Raw genomic sequence first — 26,668 nt, forward strand, 5'->3', positions numbered from 1 at the left:
GAAAATCTTTGTTTCAAATTTTGCATGACGAATTTTGCATGTACTTCTGTACAATGCTGGAGTGGGATGTAATTCCCAAAACTCACAATAGCCACATTGGCTACATTTACATTATCACATAAACAGGGACCAGGGAGCAAACAGGAGCCTTGGATTCCAGATAGTCATGACAGAATGGCTCCTGATTCTCCTTTTGGCTCTACTTGACTTACCTTGTCCAAGATAAAACTACCCTTGATTTTAGGGACAGATATCTTCAGGGAACACTCCCACCAAACCACAGTGTAGGTGTTGCATCAGAATTGGCTCTCTCTGCAGGGTGCTATTGCCCAAAGCAATCCTACCTGGCTTTGCATCCCCTTATTTCCTTACATACCTCCTTTCTACACTCAGGGGCATACAGCTGCTGAGTTTCAGCCTCTAAAAATCCACTCTGGAATAGCACTTTCCCCATGACCTCACACAGTCCTGGGCCCTCTTTACAGAAACCTTGTTCACTGAGCTCTTGTGTTTGGTGGCACTGATGTACCATCTGAGTCAGGTGAAGGTCTGCAAAGCACAATGTCCACAGGAAATATATGCACACATTTCCTTTGGCTAAGAATATAGGAGCAGGACTATAAGCATATGCAAAGCAATCGGGGAATGATACTTCTTATATAATTCCTAGTACTTTTTCCTCAGGGATTTTCTGAGGTAGAGATTGTTTACTCCTGTTTAATGGCTCCTACAAAATGAAAACTTGCCCATGATTACAAGAAATTGAGCATGAACTTTGATTTGACTAAATATGTGTAAATTACACTCTAGTCCTATTTACTCCCTTTCTGGGATTTGGGAAAGATTAAAAAACAGGAAGAAGAGGAAAAAAAGAGACTTTATGGTAAACCTGGATAATGTATTTTGAAGATATACTCCATTGCGAGGAAGGCCACAGGGTTTTTTATTTTCCATTAACCTAAAAAATGTATTCTTTAACAGTCATTTGAGTTAAGCAGCAAAGTCTTCAGGAAGATAACCAAACTATTATGAGACTTGGACATTGAGAAGGATACAGAGCACAGGACCAGGATTCAGAGGTTTCTTATCCAGCCTTGTTCTTTTTTTGCTATTTTTTTCTTCTACAAACATTCTTAAGGACTTTTAAAAATAATATCTTAAAATCAACTGTATTTGGTAGCTTATGAAAACCAAAAATTTTTATTGGTTTAGGTTTTTTTTTTAAATTTGTAGAAACTGCCATTGCTTTCTTGCATGAAACATTAACACTGGCAAGGGTGTTTCAATCAAGTTGAAGCCTGTTTATCATCTTTCTTGGCACAGCCTAAATCGAGGCAATGAAATAAACTATGTGGAGAAATGCTTTTCTTAGTATTACTCTTGGATGCAGATAAAGAAATTGAGTTTATGAAAACACTTTTTTATGAGTATAATCTTTGTCAATCTAGATGTTTTAATAGATCAAATCAATACTTTAAAAAAATCTATATATTCGAAGGCAGCAATAATACATTACTGAATTCAGAAATTAAAAAAAAAATAATCCTGTTTCATTTTAGTTTGTCTTTCACAACTATTTTCCTGTTTCAGTCTGGATAATGCTTTCTCTCCTTGTGACATACCCAGTCCAGCAGATTATGTAGACATTTCCCTATTTATATTTCTGAAAACACACACACTCTTAAATATTCTATAAGTTACTATAACTTACAGAGCAGCTGTGGGTGAATACTGAAATTGTTGGCTGTACCTTTATAAACTGTTTTATGCTGACAATGTAACTATGATGATCCCTTCTGTTTTTAAAATTCCTGACTAAGTATGGATTTCTAGCAGACTATTCATAGGTGCACTTGAAGAAAAAAATGTGTATTCTGCACACTTTTCCACTGAAATACAACTACCTTCAAAAGGTAAATTAAATCAGCTTAAAATAAGTTATAACCCACAGAGTGGAACATTCCCATTCCCAGTTCAGGTGCTGGTTACAAAATCAATTTGACGCTTTTAGGGATTGATGCAAGAAATGGATGAAAAGATTTCTTTGAAACACAGGAAAGGTTTTGTTTGTATTATTTTTTCTTATTGGATCCAGGTTTAGACTGGTTCTCGTTTTATCTGTTCCCCACCTTCACATGAATACACACAAAGCGGGGGCTTCAAAGCTGACAGCACTGGCCTAACTCTGCTCTCGTTAAAAGCATTGGCAAAACTCCCAGTGGCTTCAACAGCAACAGGATTAGGCCAACTGTGCGTGCTTTGAGAAACTCACCCGAGGCAATAAATCTAGCCTTAATTCACAAAAAAGTAAACCAAACAGAAAAAGGAATGAGGAGAAGGAAAAGAAGAATCATCGTTCAGTTGCTCAAAGTCCTTTAACAGAAAAATTGCCCCGGTTACACATTATGGTGTAAGGTCTGTGTGGCTGGTACATGAGAGTTTGTGTCAGGCTGCTAGGGCTGTGCAGAGAGTTAAGATCCCTTCCCTGGCCACTGTGCAGAACTGCTGCTGTTGAAATGTCCAAGAGCAAGGAGAGCTCTGAGATCACAGCTCCAACTCACCTGTCCACAGAATTGCACTGGATCAGGCCCTTTCCCCTGCAAAGCATGGGCTGCTCCAGTGTCTAGTACCTTGAGGCACTTTGCTGTCATTTATATCTGCATCCACCTGTCCTCAACTCAACTTGCATGCCTTGCAGTACCTAAGGGGGCCTGCAAGAGTTCCGGAAAGGATCTTTTTACGAGAGCATGTAGTGATGGGACGAGGGAGAACAGCTTCTAACTGAAAGCAGGTGGGTCTAGATTACATATTGAGAAGAAATTCTTCATTGAGGTGGAGTGTGAGACAGGGTACAGGATACTCAGAGAAGTGTGGATGCCTCATATTTTGCAGTGTTCAAGGCCAGGCTGGATGGAGCTCTGAGCAACCAGGTCTAGTGGAAGGTGTCTCTGCCCATGGTGGGTGAGATGGAATTAGAAGATCTTTAAGGTTCTTTACAAGCCAAAGCGTTCCATGATTCTATCATTTACATAAGCTTTTCTACCACTCATTTATCTGGGTCTGTCTTTGTATTATTTTCCTTACGTTGTTTTGTGGTTTGGTGTGGGGAGTTTTCTGGTTCTCTTTGTTGTTGTTGTTGGTTTGGTTTGGTTCTTTGGGATTTGGGGTTTTTTTTTGTTTTTCTTGTATTTTTGGTATTAACTTGGTTTAGTGGTCTTTTTGCTGGGTTTTGGGGGGTTTTTTTGGTTGGATTTTTTTTTTGTTGTTGTTGTTGTTGTTTTTTTGGTTTGGTTTTGGCTTTTTTTTTGTTTTGTTTGGTTATTTTTTTTGTGGGGAGGGTGTTGTTTGTTTGGTTTGTTTTTTGGGATTTTTTTTGGTTTGGTTTGGTTTTTTTCTTTGTTTTCTTTTCACTAGAGACATGAACCTTGGAGAAATGGGACCAAAAACTGCAGTGACAAAATAATTTCGGTGTGAATGCAGTAGGACCACCAGAACGTCCACCTGAACTTCTTTTTACTTTCACCCTTAATATCACAGCAGCCTTTTCTGTGCTGCCACAAAATGAGTAATGCTCAAAGCATTGGCAACACTTTTTCACAAAAGGATGACTTTGGAAATTCTCTGAATTGTTCTTAACCCTCTACAAATGGTTGTGATTTCTCACCTTCACAAAGTGAAGATGCTGTCCTTGTGGCCAGTATAGATGAGTGGCATTTCCCCCTTCGGTGTTCATGAAATTCCCATGCTGCCCTGGAAAAGCAAAAGGGCTTTACACAGACCTACAACGTGCCAATAATATCATACAAGGATTTGTTCTTATTTTCAGAGAAGGAGAGAGTTCACATCTCCTGCTGACACCTTGGAGGAAAAAAAGAATTTTGTATAACAAAGATGTTAGTATACATCTTGTCTCAGACACCTAATTCTGATTTTTGTTTCAACCACACTGATATGTTAATCCCAACAAATTTTATTTGCAAGTTCTTCCATTTACCCTTTATGGTATGAGGCGCTGGATCCAGAGTTTGAAATAGCAAAATAGTTTATTCTGGCATCCCTTTTTAGCAACCAAGACCATCAGATTTACATTGTTGTAGATTCAAAGCCTTATATTCCTTTTCTATCCTCATATCAGCATCATTTTTTCACAATTTCACGATCAAAGTTGGATTAATGCACCTTTTCAACGTGAAAGAAAATTCCTAATGCATGTAAAGAACAAAAAGACTGAGAGAGTGCTTAGAAGAATACCACTAATCTATCTGAAAATGACCTAGGAGTATGATGCTCACATAAAATCACAACTGGTGTTTTCACCAAAGAAATGCTCCTAACTAGAATTTTGTATCTAGATCTGGGGAAGTAATTGATTTGCAGGGCTCATTGGCAGTCTACAAGAATTCATTTTACATGAACCTGGAATGAAGAATTAGGAAAAACAATAATTTTTTTATTGAGGACAAGTTTTAGGATTTGGGAGGGATTGCTTTTTTTCCTCATTAATTCTTAAATAAAACTGAAGTTGATTTCCAGGTGCTGAGAGCAAAAAATTAAATCTCAGAACTGAAATGCTGACATTTTTCCAGTTTTGAGACTTGTTTTCCTTATATAGCATTCACAAAAATCCAAGACCAACAACAACAAAAACCAAACAACAACAAAAAAACTCCCAAACATAACAAAAATCAAAAACGAAGAACAACAAACCCAAACAAACAACAACCAAACAAATTTGAATCAAAGTTATTCAGGAAAAACATTCTGACCAAAAAAGATTTATCCAACTCCACATCTGATATCCTCCCATAGTGCTTCTGATTTTTATTTTAATACAGAGTGGGACATGTTGAAATGAAAAACTTAGTGCAAATTCAGTAAAACTATGCAAAAGGACAAGCCAGCACAAAAGACAAAAGGAACTATGATTAGTTAAAGTTATTAAACCAGATGATAGCTGTGTCCACATCACCTTTGTTAAACCATGCAGAACTGCATTTCCCCCCCTTTCTTTTAGCAAACCCTGTGATGCTTCTAACACATCTACTTCTCCTTATGTTAAAAAATTAATTGTAATCCTGGAGTGGCAAAAAGTAAATGTCGTTGGAACAGGAAATTACGCATGATAAAAAATAAATGCATTGTAATTTTTGCATTTCCTGGATATTCACACATTTGTTATTTTTAAATTTTCTTTATATTCACAACTCATAATTTATATTAGTGATTAATTTAAAAACCAAAAGATAATTATTCCATCAATGATCATGACCTACTTGTTAAACTGAAGGAGCCTGAGATTTTAATGGCAACTGTTATGCACACAAATATGCAAACAACAAATAACTATAGGCTAGACTATATCTACAGACAGCAAGTACAGAACAAAATAAGAATGCTGAAGACAGAATGAATTGGGGGAAGTTTTAGTTTGTTCACAGACAGTTCAGGTGTGAAATACAAAGATAAAGTGTAGGTGCTGCAGTGTAATGGTCACTTTTATGACAGCCCATGCAGAGTCAGTATGAGTGCAGAGACAGGTAGTTATGGCTTCTTTAATTTGTAGGAATGCTAACATCAATGAGAAGTTTCCCATTACCTTTCCTGGTGTTTAGGCTAGGCCTTGAAGTAGCAGTAGAAGCAGCTAGCAAATTTAACTTTTACTGTCAATCCTACTTTGAAACAGAGGTTCGTATCTAGCCATTGCTATGCCATGGCTTGTTACAGTGACAATTGGAGAGCTTTCTGTATGCTGCACTTCTGCTATCTGCAGTCTTCAGTAAAGATCAGAGCATCCCAAATGCTGGTATAAGATAGACTCTGCAAATCTGATGCTGACAGCAGCCTGAAATAACTGCAGTAGCAAGGTCCTTCCTGGAACCCAGCAGCACAGTGTGATAGTGAGCACAGGAATGACACCCAAAGAGTAGATAAATGGTGTGGACTGGAGTGACTGCTGCAGCTAGGACAGACCACTGGTGAGAATAAGAGGGAAAGGTCTATGCATCAGTATCTGGTTTATATAACAATCTGGAAAATATTTGCAGGCCTGAAGAGTCAATGGAGTTCATTGTGACTTCTGTTAAGCTTTGATTTTCAAAATAATGTTGATTTCTGCTGATCAGTTATTGGGGTAAAGCACTTCTTTTGAATGAAATCCCTGATACATTTGTAATAGTAAAAGGTACCATAATCTTAGCAAAGATTAAGACGCACTGGGCTCTTTCCTCTGGCATTTCCCATGAGACCTAAAGCTGACTTTTGGTTCTCCAGATATTCTAGACTATGTCAATCCAGGAAAAACATATTTGAAAAGGATCTTACATTCCTTTTCCAGATCTGAACTTGGTTTTCTGTCGAAGTGGTTTGAAGTAATCTCTTAGCCAGTACATATCTCAGACCTTCGTTTCTGAGCACAGAACACATAATCAGAAACCCCTGAACTGACCTAGAGATAAAATTCCACTCTGGGACTCTGGAAGATAAAAATGGGTGAGTTTGGAGTTTCCTGATTCCATACAAACAGGAAAAAAACTGAAGCTCTGAATTTTTGAACTGAGGTTTAAGTATGTGGACTAAAGAGCAAGGCTGATACTGAGAAATAGATATTGTTTTAATGATAACTTAAAAAATACCCCAAACAGTCTGGAGGTCTCTGCCTTCCCTGCAGTTAGGGTGTGATCTGAGAAACATCCAGAAGAACAGAGTGATCTCCACAGTCATGGGTGTCCTTTCATTTTGTTTTCTTATAAGCAACAGAAATTTTGTGCAAGTACCTAAAACAATGTACTAAGTCACTAGATGAGCTTATATATTAGAGAGCAATCTTTGCCCATACTTTAGGCTGTGATTCTGATTGAATGTCTGGAGAGGGCATATGCATAATGTCTCTGAAATGCCCTTCGCACTGTAGTGTAGCTGTATCTTTTGATCTCATATTTTTACAGAACTACTTCATATTTGCTAACTTCAGGCAAGATTTTGGTCTTAAAAATGCACATAGTCATTTTCATTGCTGTTAGAACAGGCTCAGACATATGTTACAAGTGATTTTAAAACAATGCATTCATTTCATAAGGCACTTGAATGACTACCTGGCACATATTTGAACTCGGTCTGATAACTGTAGCATTTATTTTCATAGTTTCCTGCTTTGAAGTCTGGCACTCTGATGAAGCCCTGACCACTTCATAAAAAGCAAATGATGGCATTAATGCTGCCAGCAGGATGGTGTAGCCATAACCATTTGAAAAAAAATGACATGGCTCTTTTTAGCTGAGCCTCTCCCTGGGAGTTGATTGCTATGGCAAAAAGAGGTGAGAATTAGTTGCTTTTACAAATGTCAGTGTTCTTAGAAGGTTCAAGTAACAAGAGGTGCTGAAAAGTATGGCAACGAAATCCTCATCTTCTGGCACTAATCTTGTCACTTCTGCGACATTCTTGGCCTCTTCTAACCCAGCGTCTGGGAATTCACGACTTAATCTTTGGTCTACCACATGTTGGTGCAGAATATAGCTGCTGCAAAATGAGACCAACCTACAAATAGGGAAAAGATCTATTTAAAAATGAAAAATCCCAGCCCCCTCATTCTTCCTTAGCACAGGCATTTTTAGAACCAAATTTCAGTCTCATACTGACCACTCAATACTTCATAAGCTGTGTTGCTCATCCCAGACAGGCAGGAATGTTTTGCTATTTGTCTTTAAAGCCATCACGCATGTCTCTGCTGGGAGCCTCTACTCGTTCAACACCACTGTGCAGCTCACATTTGTAGGTGTAGGAGAAGAGATTACAGGCGATCTTGCCCTGATAAATCACAGATTACCAAAGTCACATTAATTACCAAAAAAGAGGAATAGCTTTGCCTTTAACGGGTTGCAGCTGTGGCTAATAAAGATAAGTGTGATAAAAGGGTTGGCTAGTTAAGGAGATCTTAGAGGCAGAGGACCTGGAGAAAGAGATGGTGAAGTCCTGAGGAAGAAGGAACAGAACAAGGAGGAGAGTTGCTGCAGTAGAAGTTCTCCTGTGAGGTCAGTCTGGGACTGATGGAGTCAGAGCTGCTGTTGGAGCCTGGAATCAGAGTTGAGCTGGGTGAAAGCTGTGTTCAGAGTCTGCAAACCAACACTGCAGTCACAGTCCAGCAGGAAACAGCCACAGAGTCTGCAGTTGAACCATAGAGTAGGAGCTTGCTGTAGTCAGAGTCAGGATAGCAGAGCTGTAAAGAAGAATAAACTGGGACATTTTTCATGTTGTTGAATGAGAGTCTGTGTCTTGGCTCATTTCTACCCTAATGAGAGGCCTGCTGCTTCATACATTCTCATTCTTCATTTCAGGGTTTATTGAAATAGTAAACCATGAAGGAAGATAAATAGTATTATAATTAATACTCCATCAAGCAAAAGCAAGATTAAATTTGCTTAGTTTTGTAAGAACACAGTTCATGGCCTGAATAGGTGGTGGCCTGGTAGCTCTTGTTAATGGTATCTTATTCCCATTTGGTCTGCTATTGCACTTCACTGTTCTGGTTCATATTTTGCACTGAAACGGTTTCTCCTGTGGCTCCCCCATGGTCTGATATATGGTTTAACCTTTCCCCCTCCTCTTTTCCTCCCAACTGGCTGTGATCCGGGGTTCCTCTGCCCCTTGCCAAAGTTTGAAAAACCCCCGTGGTTCCCTGTTCATGCTCTTTTCCCCCTGGAACCCTTCAGGAATAAATGCTTGGATTATCCTGGGAAAAAGAGCCTCCTCGCTCTTTTGCTTTGTCCATGCCAAATTCCCTCCATCTCTGGCCTGGAGCTAGCCAAGGCCTTTTGGAGAGTGGGGAGAGAGCTACGACAGTCTGCATTGCTGAGAGTTCAGATGAGGTTGAGATTCAAAATATTCACAGAACATGCTGAATCAGAAGGGAACCACAAGAATTATCAAATCCATCTCCTGGCCCAGACAGGACCATCCCCAAGAATGACACCATGTGCCTGAGAGAGCTGTCCAAACACTTCTTGATCTGTCAGGCTGGTGCTGTGACCACTTCCCTGGAAGCTGTTCCAGTGCCCAACCACCCTCTGGGTGAAAAACCTTTTCCTAATATCCAACCTGAACCTCCCCTTCAACTTCAGGCCATTTCCTTGGGTGCTGTCACTGCTCACCAGAGGTAAGAGATCACTGCCTGCCCCTCCTCTTGCCCTCCCAGGAAGCTGTGATTGCAATGAGGTCTCCCCTCAGCCTCCTCCAGGCTGAGCAGACCATGGCTCCTCACTCGGCTCCCGCCAGGCCCTTCACCATCTTCATGCCCTCCCCTGGACACTCTCTAGTCCTGTCCTTCTTACCCTGCAGCACCGACAGTTCCCTCCTGTGCCCCCAGGACATGGGTGGCCCTCCTGGCTGCCAGGGCACTGCTGGCTCATGGTCACCTTGCCATGGCCCAGAACCCCAGGTCCTTTTCATGGCACTGCTCTCCAGCCTCTCATTCCCACCTGTCTGTGCATCCAGGGCTGTCCCATCCCAGGTGCAGAACCCGGCACTTTCCCTTACTCTTGAACTTCATATGGCTGGTGATTGCCCAGTCCCCTCTGCAGAGCCCCCTGGCCTTCGGGGAGTCAACAGCTCCTCCCAGTTTTGTACCATCTGTGAACTTTGTATCCCTCCCAGTCCTGCACCCAAGCATTTATGATGTTGAGGAGCACAGGGCCTGAGATGGAGCCCTGTGAATCCCCCTAGTGACAGATCTCCATCCTGATGTCACCCCATTCACTGTCACCCCTTGTGTCTGACCCGTGAGCCCAGCTGCTCTCCTATCACACAATGTGTTTATTCAGCTGTGTGCTGGACATTTGTCCAGCAGGACACTGTGAGAAACAGCACCAAAACCTTACTGAAATCCAAAAAGATCATACCCACTGGCTTCCCCTGATCAGCTAGGTGGACTACTTTGACATAAAAGGAATTCAGGTTTGATAAACCAAAGACTGTGTTGTATTTTGGGTGCTTTACAATGCCTCTTAGAATTGCCTTGCTGCATTGCTTTACCAGGCACTGCAGTGAGATGGACAGGCCTGTAGCTCCCAGGGTCATCCTTCTTGTGTGCCCTTCATTCACAGGCTGTGCAGTTTGTGGTGGGATTGTGCGCAGGGCAGCAGAGTTATTGCCACTGACTCCTAGATCCCTTAGCTTATGGGGTTTGCAGTGCTCCAGGGAACTACCTGCTTCTCAGCTACTGCAGCTGTAAGGTATGAGGAGGTGGCTGTAGCAGCTTAACATTAGCTTTACATGCTGTAATGCCTGACACATTCCAAGCGTTGCTGGGTAACGGTTTGGGGCTTTATGACTCTTTTATTATTAATGATGTATATAATACACTCAGCACAAGATATCTTTCTCAGGCTTTTAATGTCTCTTGGAAGTGAAGTCCAGTAACATGCCTTTTGCAGTTTGCTCAGAAATAAAGCTAATAGCCTTTAATACTAAAACTTGGGCTGCTGAGAGCCTGAGACATTAGCATAGAAGTATAATGAAGCAACAAGTTTCACCTCAGCCCTGTTCTTCAAATCCTGCTTGCTCCCACTGGCTCTGCTCTAAGATGACTCTGTTTAAAACGTCTTTTTCTATAATAGCTGACCCATTGACACTCCCTTGCAGCCAGGGTCAGGAGTAGCAGGTCAGGAGACAGAATGCAACAGTGAATCTGCTGCTCAGGGACAGATCCCTTTAGCTTCACTTTTGCTTTTCTCCCAGTCTTGAATGCTTGCTACTTTACCACACAGTATTATCAAAAGATATTTCCTCTCCCCAAACTGCCCCACTTCCTTGCTTGTAAGGAGAAGCCCCTACCTATATGCTAGAGGTCTTAAACACAGGTAGGAGCCAAGAACTGTCACCTTGGTCTATCAAGTACTCATGTTTTAAGCTCAAGTTCAGAAAAAGTTTGTTTCTTCAAAAAATTTTTGTAAGTGAAATTGAGGGACAAGGGCTCAGATTGCTGCCTCTCATCTGGCAGAGTGCTTTTGGAGCATCTGGGCCTGCTCTCCATCAGAATGACCTAATTCTACACACATCCCTATTGATCCGATCTGCATCCTCATCGGTACAGCATTCATTAATGCAATTGGGTGCAGAAAGCTTTCAGGGGAAATAGATGAAGAGAGAGAATCGTATATGCTGCACTCTTAGAGTGGGAGTAAAATTAGATTATTTTTGTGCTATTCAGTTGAAACCTACTCAGTGACATTTTAGAAAGGTTGTGTGCAAAGGCCCTCCTTCTCTCCCCCTCCCATTCCTTCTCCCCTTCTTCTCTTTCTCCTGCTCCTTGTCATTGTTGTTGTCTTCCTCCTCCTCATGCTTCTCTGCATAAGGTGGTGGTGGTGATGGTGTGCAGTGAAAGGTACCTTTCCATGCAGCCTCTGGCAAATAGCAAAACCCCTCCTGCCACCAGGAATGTTGGCATTCTGTTTGGTATGACAGTACAGGCCACCAGTTTCTCCCACTGATGGCACAGGTCATTGTGTGAACCCAGGAATAACTCTCCTCTTAATTTCAATGTTGTAACTGCAAATCTTCCATGGAATCATTCCCAGTTGATCTGTGGGAGTGGAAGACAGCACAAGCACTGAATTAATTTCACAGATTCCACACTGTATCAAGAAAAAGGTGGTCCACAAAGGAGGAGCTACCTCCTAGTATATCTCCACAGGCTCTTGAGAGGATATATTTGCTCCCCTCCTGTTTAGGAGGAAAAAAACTTATCTCTTCTTGTTATATTTCTCATTGGAATCAGAAGTGATGGAATTGTTCATGGTAGAGGAAATATGGGTGTGCAGAGCAATTCTTGATGAGATGAAAAGTTAAAGAGGTTGCTTTGAGCTAGAGGCACGAACAGTAATGTACTCCCAGCTGGTTTGGGCACCACACGCTTCTCAGTTGAAGACTCAGCACATAAGAAATGCACGACATGAAAGCTCTATGGGTGTTAGCTGAGAACATGCATTTTATATACCAAAAAACACTATTGTGTATTTTTAAAAATTATTAGGAAAAAGCACAAAAAATTGTGCTCTGAGATTAAGGACAGAGTGTTACTGTATGCTGGTTTTGTTTGATACTATTCAAGCTCCCTTTTCCATCTCCACAAAGGCAAAGTCTCTGACCATTGCTGCTTCCATTATATGACTACTGAACTACAGCTGAACACAGCAGTACAATATGTAACAGATAGAAAATACACTGAAATTAGGGAGATGCGGACTATTTACAAATATTTGGTTTGACCACAATAAAGCAATTATTTTGTTGTGATATTAATATAATTATGGAGATAAATTAGTTGTATCACTTTGCTTCTAACTGCAAGAGGAAGATATAGCAAAGGTGATGCAAGAGCACAGTTAATATAAAGGAGACTTGTAAAACGGAACTGGAGAAAAACCTGAGGGAAACTGTTGTTCAGTTCCAACATGCAGTCTGTGCAATTCACAGCCATATTGAAAGAAAAGCAAAAATGAAACAGACACCGTCATAGCTGCCATTTGGTGTATATGTCAAGAAAGTGAGCACTCTGGTGCATATTCCTCTACCTCTCTCAGGAATTTGCTTTGCATGGTTAGTGATTCCAGTCTGCTGTTGCCGTGAGGGATTCCTGACCCCTCATCCATATTGATTTCTTCCCCGTCTGGGTATATAATTATTAATAGAGAAAATAACTTTTCCAGGACAGAGGAAAGAAAGAAAGGAAAGTTTTTTCATACCAACTTTTAGGAAATAGAAGGTAAGAAATATGTAGCACAGTTTCTATATCAATACACTCCAATATTTTGAATAATTCCATGACATCTAGAAATGTACCAAGATAAATTATTTTGCCCAAGTTGCAGTCTGCAGCCACATTGTGGCTTTTCAGTTAACTAAACTACAGCAAAAATGCATTTTATAGGGGGGAGAGAGGAAAGTATTTGTGGGTGCTGTGATCAAATTACCGGTGCAGCTGACATGAATGGGCCCTAAGTCCTACTTGATCTTCTTAATACAATGTAATCCTTAATTATCTATTTTGACATTTAATGAGCACACGACACGTGTGTGAACTCCCAAGGCATGTATCTGTCTTGCCTTGCTAATCCTGTTATCCTGGCTGTTCCTCTGCTAACTCTGCTGCTGTGAGTGACTCACAGATATAGTGTCTCTCCTTGTTGCTGTATCTCTGACACGTAATCATAATAATTACTCTCCGCCATGAGGAAGACCTGGAAACAATAAAATCTTCCACCTGTTGACATATGTTGATGTCTGTGCATGTTTTTAATCCAGGGTATAGTTTATCAGTCCTGTGTTGGGCTTAACAGGCATTGCAGACCTTTTAATGGTATTGATGTTCTTGCTGCGAACAGGAAACTGAACAGCACTCTATTTGACACGGCATGAAGCTATGGCATTAGAGCAGGGGAAAGGACAGATGGTACTTACTCATGAGCAATCAGGCATGGATTTTTCCTTGAAAAGAGAGAGAAACAATGCTTTCCTTAACACCTGATGTTGCCAGGCTCTCTACCTGAACAGCAGCAGGACTCTAGTCCTCCCAGTTGTTCCTCAGCAACAGATTGATGGAGTGGTCTGTACACTTCCTGAAGCACAGAAGGAGACTCAGAGATTTAGCTTTCATAGATGACTTATTCTTTGAGGGTGGAGCCTTAGTAAAAATTAAAGCCTAAAAAAACCAGGGAATTAAACATGTTGTGGAAGTTAAGACATGGTGATTCCAGCTAAAATCCCTGCATTATTAATGTCCACTTCACTGAGAACATCATCATGTAACTTGATGCATTCCCACTAGACCAAATACTAGGATGAATTTAATGATGCTGATCAGTGGGGTGTGAGGTAGCTTTCAGGATCCAGCTGGGATAACTCAGAAGGACATCTAACCTCCCTATAAGACAGTATAGCTCTCAAATAAGTGTAATCAACTCTTTCTCAGGTTCCATCAGGTAGGTAAACTTTGGCAAGAGCAGCAGGTAAGCAAATAAGAGCAGGAGACATCCTGCTTTTGATTCCATCAGGGCACTCCAGCAATGCCAAATAGAAATTCAGAACTTGTGAATTTGGGTCAATTCAGCACAAATCTAAGTCTGAATCCATTGGTATGAATAGAATCTGTGTCACCCAGCAGAACTACAATAAGCCGAATTGTGGTATCACCAGGGGGCTATCATGGGCAGCAAGCATGTGACAGTGGTGACTGCTGCTGCACATCTACCATCTCATGGAATGTGGTGACATTGGCAAAGGTGTGCCTGCTATGGGAGCACACTCTTAAAAGGAGGGGGCACATCAATCTTCACTGAAATGTCCACACTCAGCTGCAGTTCATGGCTATAAGAGATAGTTGTAGTCTACCCAGTGCAATGGACACTGTGCAAGCAGTTCAGAGCTGAGAAGAAAACACCAATGCAGTTATCAAATGCAGTTCTGGACACAAGATATTTTCTGCCCTGATCTAAAGTGCTGAAGTGACTACAGGTTTCTCTTTACAGTTATTATGTCTGTAGCTGCTTTGAAGTCTCTGCACTGTGTTCCACTGTGTGGTGTAGACAGGCACATAGATGTTATTGTCTCCCTTGACTGAAATATGGGTGAGAATGATGGTCCTTCCATGGCACTGCTATGTTTGCATGCAACTTAGTGTTGAGGTGCTATTAATTTTAAACACCAAAAGTCTAGTACTGAGAAGCTACCTTGAACCCTATGGAAGTTTAGCTTACTGTTTGATGAATGGAGAATTTAGACACTTTTACAGTCTTACTGTAAAGTCATATCTTGCAGAGATTTTACGAGGTTATAAAAAGCTAGTGTGAATTTGTGACAATACTGCCTATCAAGTTTATTCACCTTCTTAGCACAGCTTGCAACCAACCCAGATTTGTAACTCCTCATCTGTGTATGGCTTTGGCAATCCTTTGACACGCAACCTTTCCAGTTTCTGAGACTTCCTTGAAGCCAAGGGCTAGAAGAGAGACCACTCTGCTGGGCAGCTCTGAGTTCCTGGGTGCTGTCTAGACGACAGATGGGGTCTATGCAAATGACATAGAGATACAAGCTAAGATGAATCTAACAGCTGAAATGCAGAGAGCAGAAGGGGAGAGACCATCTTCATAGTCTCTACAGCTGATCTTGTGAGTGAGCCTAATCCATCTAGGGCAAGGCAGTCAGGTTAATTCACACTCCCTCCCTGTTGTGGGTTAACTAATCTCTTTGACTTCAGATTGAAAGGAGAAGGAATTGTTCATGGTCACTTCTCCAGCTGAGTGGTGGTAACTAGCAGCTTAGGGTTCAAGCAACAGCCCACATTCAGCCAGTCCCTGTAAAGCTGTAAGGACTGTGCCTTTCCCAGAGAAAAAGTAACTACTGCAGTGCTAATCTCAGTAATTACAGCTCCACAAGAATGACTGGATATACTCTGGAATTCATGAGGTTGCTCTAAGTATTACTTATAATATTTTTTTACAAATCAGAAGTAATGATGTGAATATGATAGTAAAATGCAGAGCTAAATTACAAATACTGGCAGCAAGATTTACTGCACTGACAGATAGGTTCCCTAAACCTTTATTCTTGTGACCTTTATTTCTGGCTATTTTTAGGATTCATTAAGTGTTCTGAAATGGACAAGACAATAGTAGGTGTGAAAGAGATATGCTTTCAGAATTATGGGCTCTGTGGCCTCTGCTTCTTAGTAATCATGGAGACTTTAAGAGGTCTCTCAAGGGATAAAAAATACACAATACATATCCTGTAAATCTTTGTGCTCCTGGTGGTCAATTGAAAATTAAAGTCTAGTTTTAGCCAGCAGAAAAAGAAATTAAGAAAAAGAAATAAAAAACAGTTCCTTGTGAAATAAGAGTTCTGCACCTATGGTAAAACCATGGCAATTCTCCCTTTTTCCTATGAGGACACACATTCTAAGACAAACTGGATACATTTTATCATAAAGCTGAGTAAACAGGACTCAGATTCAGGCTCTTTATGTGATTGCATAGAGAGGAAACAGGTCTGGGAAAGGAGCTTTAATTAGGAAAGTTTAAGGCATAGCATTGTGTCCAAATGAGAAGGGCACACTAAACACAAGGCTGAGAAAAAGATTCAATTCCTGGACTCTCTGGGACTGTGCTAGAGCACTGGACATCTCAGCTTGGAGGCCCTTACATTTAAATGTGCAATTCTTTCCTGCAGCTTACAGAGCTGGCCTCACAAGGAATCTCATGGCAAAGACTTCTTCCCACTATCTACACCCTGTGAGATGAGATGTTGAGCTGGGATGATTTCCAGTAGCGTTAAAATAGGAAGTAGAGCATAACATTTTTGCATAGCAAAATGTGTACTATTTTTGTATAGCATGTTTTATTTTGAGAGTTTTCTGGATACATTTCAAAGAGAATATAAATCTCAAGAATGGTTTCATCAGTCTGAGCCATGTGCTGTTTAGTTGGGGTCCTATTGGTCATATTTTGAGATGTTCATGGCTCTATCTGCTGAAGTCTGTCACCCTGCCCAAGCCAGCTGTGAGAAAGCATTGCTGATGGACACTGGAAGGATGGATGCAGGAGATCTCTTGCTTGATGAAATATTAAGGGTTGAGAGGGGGAGACAGGGGCAGGGGATGATTCTCTATGCTAGTGAACTGAAAATTATAACACAAAGAAGTCCGTCTGTTTAAGGAGCTGTGGTTGGTACTGATGCATGCTGCTGTACAGTTTTTCCATCTCCAAGTCAAGGAGCAGAGCTTCTGAGAACATGCAGAGGAGCAGCTCCTGGCCCAGACCAGACACAGCACCCTGTCCATGCAACTGCAGGGGCAACACAGAGGTGCAGCCCACTCTTTAGGTGGATAACACTCTCCCCAACCCTACATGCTGCAAGTCCATTGAATAGGACTGTGTTCAGAGAGAGCACTGCACTGCAGAACTATGGCCTGGCTCAGATTTATGGCTAAACCACATTAGACCATTTTTGCAGTGCCAGCAGGTCAATCAAGTGGATATAAATGGGAGTCAGCATTTGCAGCAGCTCTGAAGGAGCAAGAAAGCTCTGGCAGCTGAGCAGTGACTATTCAGCCTGCAGTATTTTCTTTCCTTTATTTTCATTGGCACGTTGTGTAATTTATATGGCAGCTTTAGTGTTTGTGGTGCTTTGTAACAGATAAAACATTCTACTAACCGTGAAGGGAAATAAGACATGAAGAGACAGAGAAGAGTGCAGGTGGAGAGGATGCTTCAAACATATAGAAAAGAGGAAATAAAAAGCCCTGATGAAATTAAAGAAGGTATTCAGTGGCGTGGGAAATGGAATCGTGACAGCACTGGTACATGCTGAAGAAAATCACAAGACAAGAAGGACTGAAAACAAAATTGCATTATTTTGAAGAGCAGTAGAACAGCGGAGTAAAATTAAGGGTAGCAAATAATTGGGGGGGTACTGGTAGCAGTGGTGGCCAAGAGAAAGGAGAGGCTGTCAGTGATGGATGAGTCTGTGCTGCTTAAGCCTGTTTCAAATCAATCACACAGGAAATAATTTCCTGAACTTAAATATGGTAGAACTGCTAGAAGCTGGACCTCCTTGCAGAAGCTGCTTGGTCAGGAGACCACAGGACAGAGAATTCTGTCTGCTCAGCAAAGGAGAGCTCTGTCTGTCTCTGAATACAGGAGAGAGCATGGAATGCCTTTCTACAGAGAAAAAACAGAGAAAGTTTGAAGGGAAGAAGAGAATATGAGCAAAACAGTCTAGAAAGAATGGGCTTTCTTTTTTCCTCCCTAAACAATATCTAGTACTGGCCTGTAACAAAAATTTAGATTATAGAGTGTTTGTAGTGTTCAAACAGTCTTGATGTACTAAGCCTGAGCTATACTGCTAGGAAAGATGCAGGAAGCAGTTTTTTCTAGGTAAAATGAAGGATATTAGTGAATGCTATTGTAATGTTCTCATTGCTAGAAGCCAAAGTCCTGGTGGGACAGCAAGTTCTGTGGAATAAGCACTACCAAGGACTTACATCTTAGGATTTTCTTGTCTTTAATGCATTTGTGTAGCTTTGGTAGTTGGCCTCCAGCCAGCGTAGTAAGAATGGATATTCCTACAAACATTTACAATGGAAAATGGTGAAGTCTAATTGTAGTAAGATGTTTATGTAACTCTCCACAGATCAGTTTTATTTGTATTACATCACTACTTAATAAAATTTAGAATTCACATGGCATGAAGTGCTGTTTATTAGGAAGAAAATTTGGATTTTTGATGTATGCCTCAGAAGCCTTATCCTTTCAGAGCCATTCTGAGTTTGCTACCATTGTTCCTTGTTTAGTTTCAAGGGAAATATCTGGTTTTGATCAGCTTTCTCCCTGTTGTTCTGGGGATTTCTGACTGACAGCTACAGTGTTTTTCTTGATGACTATGAATGAGAGATCATTTTAATGCATTAAAGTTAAATACAGATGGAGGATAACTCCACCCACATTCAAAACACAGAGATGTTCAATCAATTCTGTTTCAAAAGTGTTGAAAATTCTCTGCTTCTATCAGGGTGACTCAATTCACTCTTTCAAAATAGACTGAAGAGGCTCAAAGTGTTTTATTTAACATCTCTTACTTTGCTGAGACTTTGCTGGTCAAAATTACTTCTGGCTTGTACAATTAGATCACCTTAATATTTTCTCAGCTTTAAATTTGCTTTGAAGAAACCACACAGAATCAATTCAAAGTAGATCAGATATATGTGTGAGCTATTCATCTTTCAAACTCTGTTCTTTCCAAGAGATAGCCATTTGCTTATCAGGGGGAAATCAAAGCTTTTTGTCATCTGAATGGAGCAATTCAGCTTAACAAGGAACAGAAACTGTGTATTTGTGATCTGTTTACTTTTAAAGTCTGTTTGATTAAATCTTTTGTTAATTTTACTAAAGCTAAATAAATTACACTGAAACTTTACTAATGCAATTCATACTTGTATTTACTGCTAGCTATGTTTTCCTGTGGTGTGTTGACATTGGAGGCTTAAGAATTGTTCATCCTTTTTGACAATGATTATGTCTATAGTAGAAGCAGGACTACACTATATGCGTTTTTTAAGTGGTAAAATATGGAATATTCACAAACTCTTTCCCTGCATTCATCATCATGTTGGCTGAATGTTTGGAGGTGCAAATTTGCCAAATAAGCAACCAGTTAACTTCATCACACTCTGCATCTCTTTCCTCTTCTGATGGGTGAGGTAATTAATAAACTACTTAAGGGTGATGGGTGTCATATGCTTACATTCATAGCCTGGGGCATGGAATATGCAACTTGATCTTTGTTGTAAAGCACATAAGGCAAGTCACACTCACATTGTCTGAGGGATGGAGGGCTGAAGTTCACACTAAGAGAAAATCATGTTGGACAGCTTTGACCACAGATGAGCTGCTGGTGTCTCAAAAGGTTTTGAATCATAGCCTGCCTTGTGGGTCTTATGTGTCAGACTGTTCTGCATCAACATTACAGTATCCTGTCACACAGCTTTTTATTTCCAAGATGAGAAAAATCTGAGGTCAAAGAGAGACTTGCTCTCTCTCTGATGTAATACCAAGAAGGAACATTGTCTCTGTAATGTTAACCAAGTGTTTAGGCAGGTCTATGCATAACTGTGCAGCCTTGCCATCAAACATAGCTTCCTGTATAATTTCAAATTTACCTGAGAGGTAAATCCTTTCACTTCCTCTTTGCTATTTCTACTTGTCACCTTAATACATTTGCCCTTCTCTTTTTAGAAACATGTCTTTATTGAAGGTAAATGCATTAATGTTCCATCCAGGATTTCAAAACAGTGGCCCTCTCATTTTCCCAGGATGGCTGTGAAGACACTCTAGATGGGTTTTGTAATGCACTGTCATATGAGCCGTTCAACATTTCTTTGCACATCAAGCTTTCATTTAAAAGGTTATTTAGTTTAATCATTTAAAGCAGGACAATTTTGGAAATAGAGGAAACATTCCAGAACTGAATTAATTAAATACACAGCTTTTATCTTCTCTTCAGGTTTCTAACTTCTTTCGAAAAGCCATAAATAGTTTGTTGCTTTGGACATTTGCCAGAATAGAATCTACATTCCTTCAGATGGTGGAATTAGTGGATTCCTGACTCCCACACCATTTTTTGCAGAAGTATAATTTCCTTTTAACTTGCAGTTTCTGTGGTTCAAGAAAATGCCTCATTGACATGACCTGTGCTGAATAAACAAAATTTTAAAAAATCCCAATCTTTCTGCATTTTCTGAGAAGGCTGAATCAGCCAGCACACTGGTTGTAACTGCAGTGTCTTTTTGTTGTTTAATTTCTTTTCTTCTTTCTTTAAAATATTGGTAGTAACTACTCAGTGTCTGAGTGTTACTGTTAAGTATGTTTTTAAGCCACAATATTATTAAGCTTTAATGTAAGTTGCCATATTTTCACACTCGATTTTAGTTACACTTATTTTTTAAGAGAAACCAATAGAATTCAATTACATATCATGTTTAAGGGTGCAGTAGTTTTTCATGAGAAGAAGTCATCCACTGTTCTCTGCACTAACTTTTACCTAAAACACATGTTTATAATGCTACTTTAAATTTCAGGTTCAAAAATTGCAGCAAGAGCACATTGCTGTCTGTACACCAGGGCCTTTAGACACAGGATCTGTTGATGGCTAACTTTGTTAAAGTGAACTGTCCCAGTAACAGTCAATTTTACGGTGCAGCTGGTAAATGTCAAATTGATTTTGTTTCATCCCAGTGGATGATCACTTTTAAATTGGATCTGTGCCTGTTGTGAAATTTCACATAATCAAATTACGCTCCTGAAATGCCGCACTTTCCAACCCTCTCTGCCTAATACAAGACAGCAGCTTCTCTCTCTTTGCTGCTCTTAGTGAACTGAAAGCTGTGTGCTGTGGAGAATGTCTTTCTAATCAAGCTGCAAGGACCTCTTACACTGGGGAAAAAGTTACACCCTTTGCATTTCTCCTCAGGAGTTCTTCCCAAAGCACTTCTATTGATTACTGAAATCACATGGAATTGCAGAAGGATGTAACTGTTCATTGGTAGGGCTGCCATTTCAAGGAGACTTGAACTGATATAAATACTGTTAAAATTTTTTTGCTGTGATCTTACAGTGGACATGAGAGATTTTTGGGATGGAGATGGGTTTGAGAATCATTTATACAATGTCAGATGTTTCTTTTGACAACTGAACTGTCATCAATCCTTTAATAATTGTTTAATAGTATGAAACTTTTCATTTTGGAGCTAAATATTTCACAGGCTTCTTTCCACATTATTTGGAATTCACGTCTCTTTTTCTTTCATTTACAGCATTAGCATCTTCCAGTTTCATTCTCCAATCCAGGAAGAAATTTTTGTCATCACAAAAGGAAGCTTTGAAGAAGCAGTTCTGCTTGGGTTTTATGTGCTTTCCAGTGTCACATCATCATCAGAAACAAAAACATTCAAGCTGGTAAATATATGCTATGAGAAAATATATCCTTTTAGTGAGATTTTATTTTGCAGAAGCATAATCCATCACTGGTTGTTTTCATGTCCATGGGTGGTGGATCTGATGTGCTTGAGCAAACACTCTTGTCCTTAGGTCAAACACCTCTCATCTCTAAATAAAACTAATCTGAAGACTTGGGCATCTTTTAAGGGTTTCTATGCTCTCTATGTATTTCTGAGGGAAAAGGAAAAAAAAAAAACACAACAAAAAAACAAAAGAAACCAAAAGTAACCACATACAAAAAACAAAACAAAAAAAAAACCAACAACCCAAACCTAATAAAAAATCAGAGAAAACAAGAGCCAGTGAATCTGAGAGAAACGAATCACTTCATCCCCATTTTGGAGACCCCAGATAGCATGGAAATTGGCATAGAAAACTGAGGAGCTGCATCTCACCCCGACACCTTAATGTGTCTGTCTTCTAGTCACCTTCCCATCTCTTTGAAGAACAGTTTAGTTGGGTGGCAGAGGGACTGTGAGTGCACTTCTAGGTGGAAGTTTCGAGGTCTCTTTAGCTTAGGTAGTTGTCTAGTTTAGCTTTGAGTGTGTGAAAAGTGAAGCCAGTGAAAATTTCTACACATGAAATAACTTTGACATGCACATCTGCCATTTAAAGATTGTTTGTTTTTACTGAATGGGTTAGTGTAGTACGTGCTCGCTGTTCTTTATGTAACAAAAGTTCCTTGCAAGTTTGCAACAAAGCTTAATGAAAAGATGCATAAAACTAAGTGGAAATCGAATTTTAGCAAGCAGATACACCCCTGCTGGAAGTGGAGATAGTGGCAGGCTCAGATATTATTTCAGCTTTAGACTGGATTGTGGGCGTCCACTGAATTCAAAGAGTTAGTCCTAGGAAGAAGGTGTAGGTGAAAGACCTAGCAGGAACCAGAGCTGGGAAGTTATTCCTGGTGTTGGCAGCTCCTTTTAACCTCCATCAAGTGTGAGAGTAAGACCAATGAAAATACTAATCTTTGCTATGCACTAGGGATCATCTTCCTCATATTTGATCAGTATTTAGAATTTGATTTTGTCCCTAATGTTTCTGACCTGAGGGATATGGGCTTTGCAAGCTCAGTCTTTTCCAGCTGTAGTAATTTGCCTGTAAAAAGAAGTTCTTTCTATTCTCACAGGCCTCTTTTCTGTCCTCAATCACCATAGCTGCAACTCTGTAACTGCCTTTATGACAGGTATTTGAAAGGGCTTTCCACCAATGACAGAAAATTCAGGTTTTTACAAGGCACTCCTTGGTGACTGCCACCTCTTAATAACCTGGAAAATGACTCAGTAGATAAGAAGTGATGACTGCTTTAAGATGACCAAGGCAAGTCTCCATTATAGTAATGTATTATTCAAACTATATAACAAAAGTATTTGTGGTACATTTGCACAGTAAGTGAACAGGAGAATATACAGGAAAACTGTGTCACAATAATGACCTAAAAATTTTGAAAAACTTTTATACTTGATTTAATAAATAGGTGACTCACAATTCACATACAGAATGAATTTAGTGAACTTTAAAGTGTACTCTGGATTTTGTTACAGGTGATTTTGTTTTGGTATTTTGTTTGCTTGTGAAAATCTTATTTAACTTTTCTTACAATTTCTAACTGGATAAAATCTTTTAATTGATCTTACAATTCAGGCACAATGTACCAAAAGAGGAAAAATGCCTGTATTTCTATGAGCTTAAGAGAAAGTTTTGGACTTAATAAAAAACAACTATTGTAAACAGTATTTTTAAAGCTGTGGATTTTTGTTTCTAACCAAGTATCTCAAAATGACCTTTGGGAATTCTGTTTACAGACTGATCACACACCTAATTAAATTCTCTAAAAATCTGAACAAGAGGTGCAGAATAGTGTGTGTTTTTGAGGCTGAATTAGGAGATGCCACATTAGTGGAATCTAAAAAAGGGTTAGCAATATTTCTTACAGTTGTGTGCCTACTCTAGCATCATTCTCTATATGTGTACTGAAATAGACAGACCCCCAGAATATGAAGAGGACTTGCCTAGTTACTCGTGATTTTAGCCCCATTTCAGCTGAAATATATACAAATGCAAATTACAGCATACAGTGACATTGATGAAATTCTCTTAGCCATGAAGTGAATGGGTAACATTCATCTGCGGTAATTTTTATCATGACAGAAGAGATACAAGTAATACCTTAACTCATGCAACTCAAAATAAATTATGGACATAAGATACTGCAGAAATAATTTGTTTTATCAGATGGTTAAAACTGCTTCCTAAGAAAACTGTAAAATTGAAGTTGTTAATGTAAGAGTGGAGAGAAGTCAGTCTTTTATTACGATGTGTGGTATTTTCAATAAAGAGAGAAATATTTTATATATTATTTTGACCAACACATGACAACTTATCTGTTGCATGTAATAGCCAGACAGCCAGCTTGTTATTTACCTGTCACTTCACTGTGGAGCATGCCTGGCAATGCAACTACTCTGACTGCTAAATATCACAGGGGCTGTTTCTCAGGAATGCAATACTTGTGGCCCATCTTTGACTTAGCACTGCAAAAGCTGCTAAGTAGCACGTAAGATTGCAAGTGCATATAAAATATTAATTCTAAGGTAACTAGACATACAAATGAAAACCTATCAGCAGCTATCTGTTCAAGACATGGAAATAACCCTCCTTCCTTCACCACTAACCTCAAAAGCTACATTACATTCAAAGTCCTTGAATGATCCTATAATCATCATCTCAGTTTTCCAGGTCAAGGAAAGAAAAACAAGTGGGGTCAGCAAACAGCCCATAAAATAATAAGCTAAGCAGCAACTCTGATCTTGTTCTTCATGTGGCTTGAGAACATGTCTCTTACCTCAGGTAGTGCCTACCCTATCCTGTCTCATAAATAACCAGTCTTTTGCTCAGTTTTAGCCAGATCTTTGAATGGAGGAAGACATTTTCACTCTCACTGATCCTATGCCTGTCTATTTTTATCAGCATTTCCTCCTCTCCCAATCCAATTACTGCTTGCAGATTCCAAGAAAGAGCAGTACAAAAGGAGACACCTTAAAAATGAGGGCAATTCTACAGAGTTTCTGAAAATCAGGTCCTTGTTGGTAGAGAGTATCAAATGAGTACCCCGTGGAGGGCACGGTGAGGAGCTCCACCCTTATACTGCTTTTGGCATTGGCTGTCTGGGTTACATCACCTGCTGCCCTTCATGGTGTGGAGGAAGGCAGATGAGGAGTAGGGAGGGAGCTGGGTTTATTTCAATAAAACTGTTTGAGGAGAAGGGTATGGAGCTGCACATAAACATCCTTAGAAGACAAAGCTTACTTAGTTGTTGTTGTTTTTCTTGCACAGCTCGTTTCATTTCCTTAAATCATTTTACATGATGTCTATACTTTCTGCTTTAGTCTTGCTCGAATTTTCCCAGCTTGTGTTCTGGGAGCCTTTTAAATCCGCCTTGAATGTAAGTTTGATTACTTCAGAAGGAAGTCCTTACAAGTAAAACTTGGATTATACAGGAATATATTTGTGAAAAATGCATTTGCATTGCAGGAAAGCAAAATACAGCTGCACTCAGATAAGGGTTGCTTCTTATTTCAGCTCTAATTTCCAGGGTTTCAGTGGTGGTTACATGAGTAGCTGATTAATGTCAGTGTTCTTTCATTGTGGCTAAAGGAAAGTTTGACTCAAAGCTTATTAACTAGGACAACTCTTTATTTTAATTTCAAGGAAAACAACATCAGGATATGTGAGAGATCTCCGTGTCCCTATCAGGCTGCTATCTCTCACTCACCCCTGCAGCTGTGGCCTCAATGCTCTAAGCTTTTCAGGGCTTGTTATGCACTAACCAACAGCCTAACAGGGAGCCTGCCACTGAAAATCACCCATAAGGGTAGTACTTATAGGAAATGGGACATTTCATGAACTTTCCCTCTGAGTAAATGAGAAACCCATTTTTAGCTTTTGTGCAGGTGGTGTGCAAATCACTTAAATGACGTGCTATACTTTAGTCCAGGTTACTGGCAGAATTTGTCTTGGATATAAATTCCAGTAGGCCATCAGTCTCAGAAAATTATGGCTGAAGTTGGTGTATGAATCCCACAGGAGACCTAATTCTGATACTCTGCAAATACTCCTGAAGAAGAAGATCAAGTACACAGCAGCTAGGATTGCTGTATATTCTCAAGCTGCAAATAAGTGCAGGCAGGCTGGATACACATTGTGCAGACTCTCATGTGGAAGGGGAATATCACTGTCTTTTTCCTGGTGTTTTGTCACATATATGAACTGGTTCTTGGGAAATACCAAAGGAACAAATGTCCTTGTTGTTGGTGATTTGCCTAATTCAGCAGATTTTCCTTGATTGTAACCAAAAGGGATCAGCAGGGACCCTGCCTAGCCTTTCATCAAGGTTTAACCCCCTTTGCCATTGGGCTTTGGCAAACAGCTTCCTTCTTGTCAGTGCCAGAAAAGTGATGCTGCCTGGAATTGCACAAAACACGGCTACATCATTGGGTTTCAGAGGTGCATGTGGTTTTGAGTCCCTGCTCTCCATGCAGATGCTTTTCTGTCACTAGCAAGATACAATATTACCATGTTTTTTTTGTTTATTTAACGTGCAAGTCTGAAACGGTGTCAAGGTACAGCCAAAACACAGGCTTAGGGACAGTCCCTGCAGTTTTCTGGGAGAGAAAGAGATGTTGAGTCAGAATCATTGTCAACATCTGTATTATGTAAGGCTGATAAGAGGAAAGAGTGGTCAAACTGCCAATCTAAGGAAGCACACAGTGTCTCCAGGTTTTATGCCACTCTGCATTCCTGGAGAGGGCTCAAATCCCAGTTCTGGACATCTAGCTGAGGAGTAATGTTTCTCCCGGCCATGGCATGCATTCTGATTCTCTTTGCAGCGCTCAGGGCTGAGCAGGTCACACGCCAACACTGCATAGAGATGGGGCTGGGTCATCTATTGGTGTTCCAGAACTGGAAAGTTTTCCTAGAACAGATGTAGCTTTTGATATTCAGGTCAGCTGGGCTGAGAATCGCCCTTCAGGTATATCTGCCAGCATCTGTGCAAATGGCAGCTTGGTTGAGAGGATCCTGTCCAGTTCAAATTACTAGACAGGCACTGGACTGCAGTGTGGGAAAAAATG

General features: G+C 40.1%; 1 long non-coding RNA gene across 1 annotated transcript in view; it reads left to right on the plus strand.

Moving 5' to 3' along the window:
- Nucleotides 1–2,797: 2,797 nt before the first annotated feature.
- Nucleotides 2,798–26,668, plus strand: part of LOC306814454 — a 61,129-nt gene continuing 37,258 nt past the window's right edge. Inside the window, exon 1 of the long non-coding RNA XR_013777169.1 lies at nucleotides 2,798–2,957. This is a non-coding gene — a long non-coding RNA (uncharacterized lncRNA). The remainder of the gene's footprint in view (nucleotides 2,958–26,668) is intronic.

This window comes from Erithacus rubecula (assembly GCF_903797595.1).
Source record: "Erithacus rubecula genome assembly, chromosome: Z".
Classification (NCBI taxonomy): Eukaryota; Metazoa; Chordata; class Aves; order Passeriformes; family Muscicapidae; genus Erithacus; species Erithacus rubecula.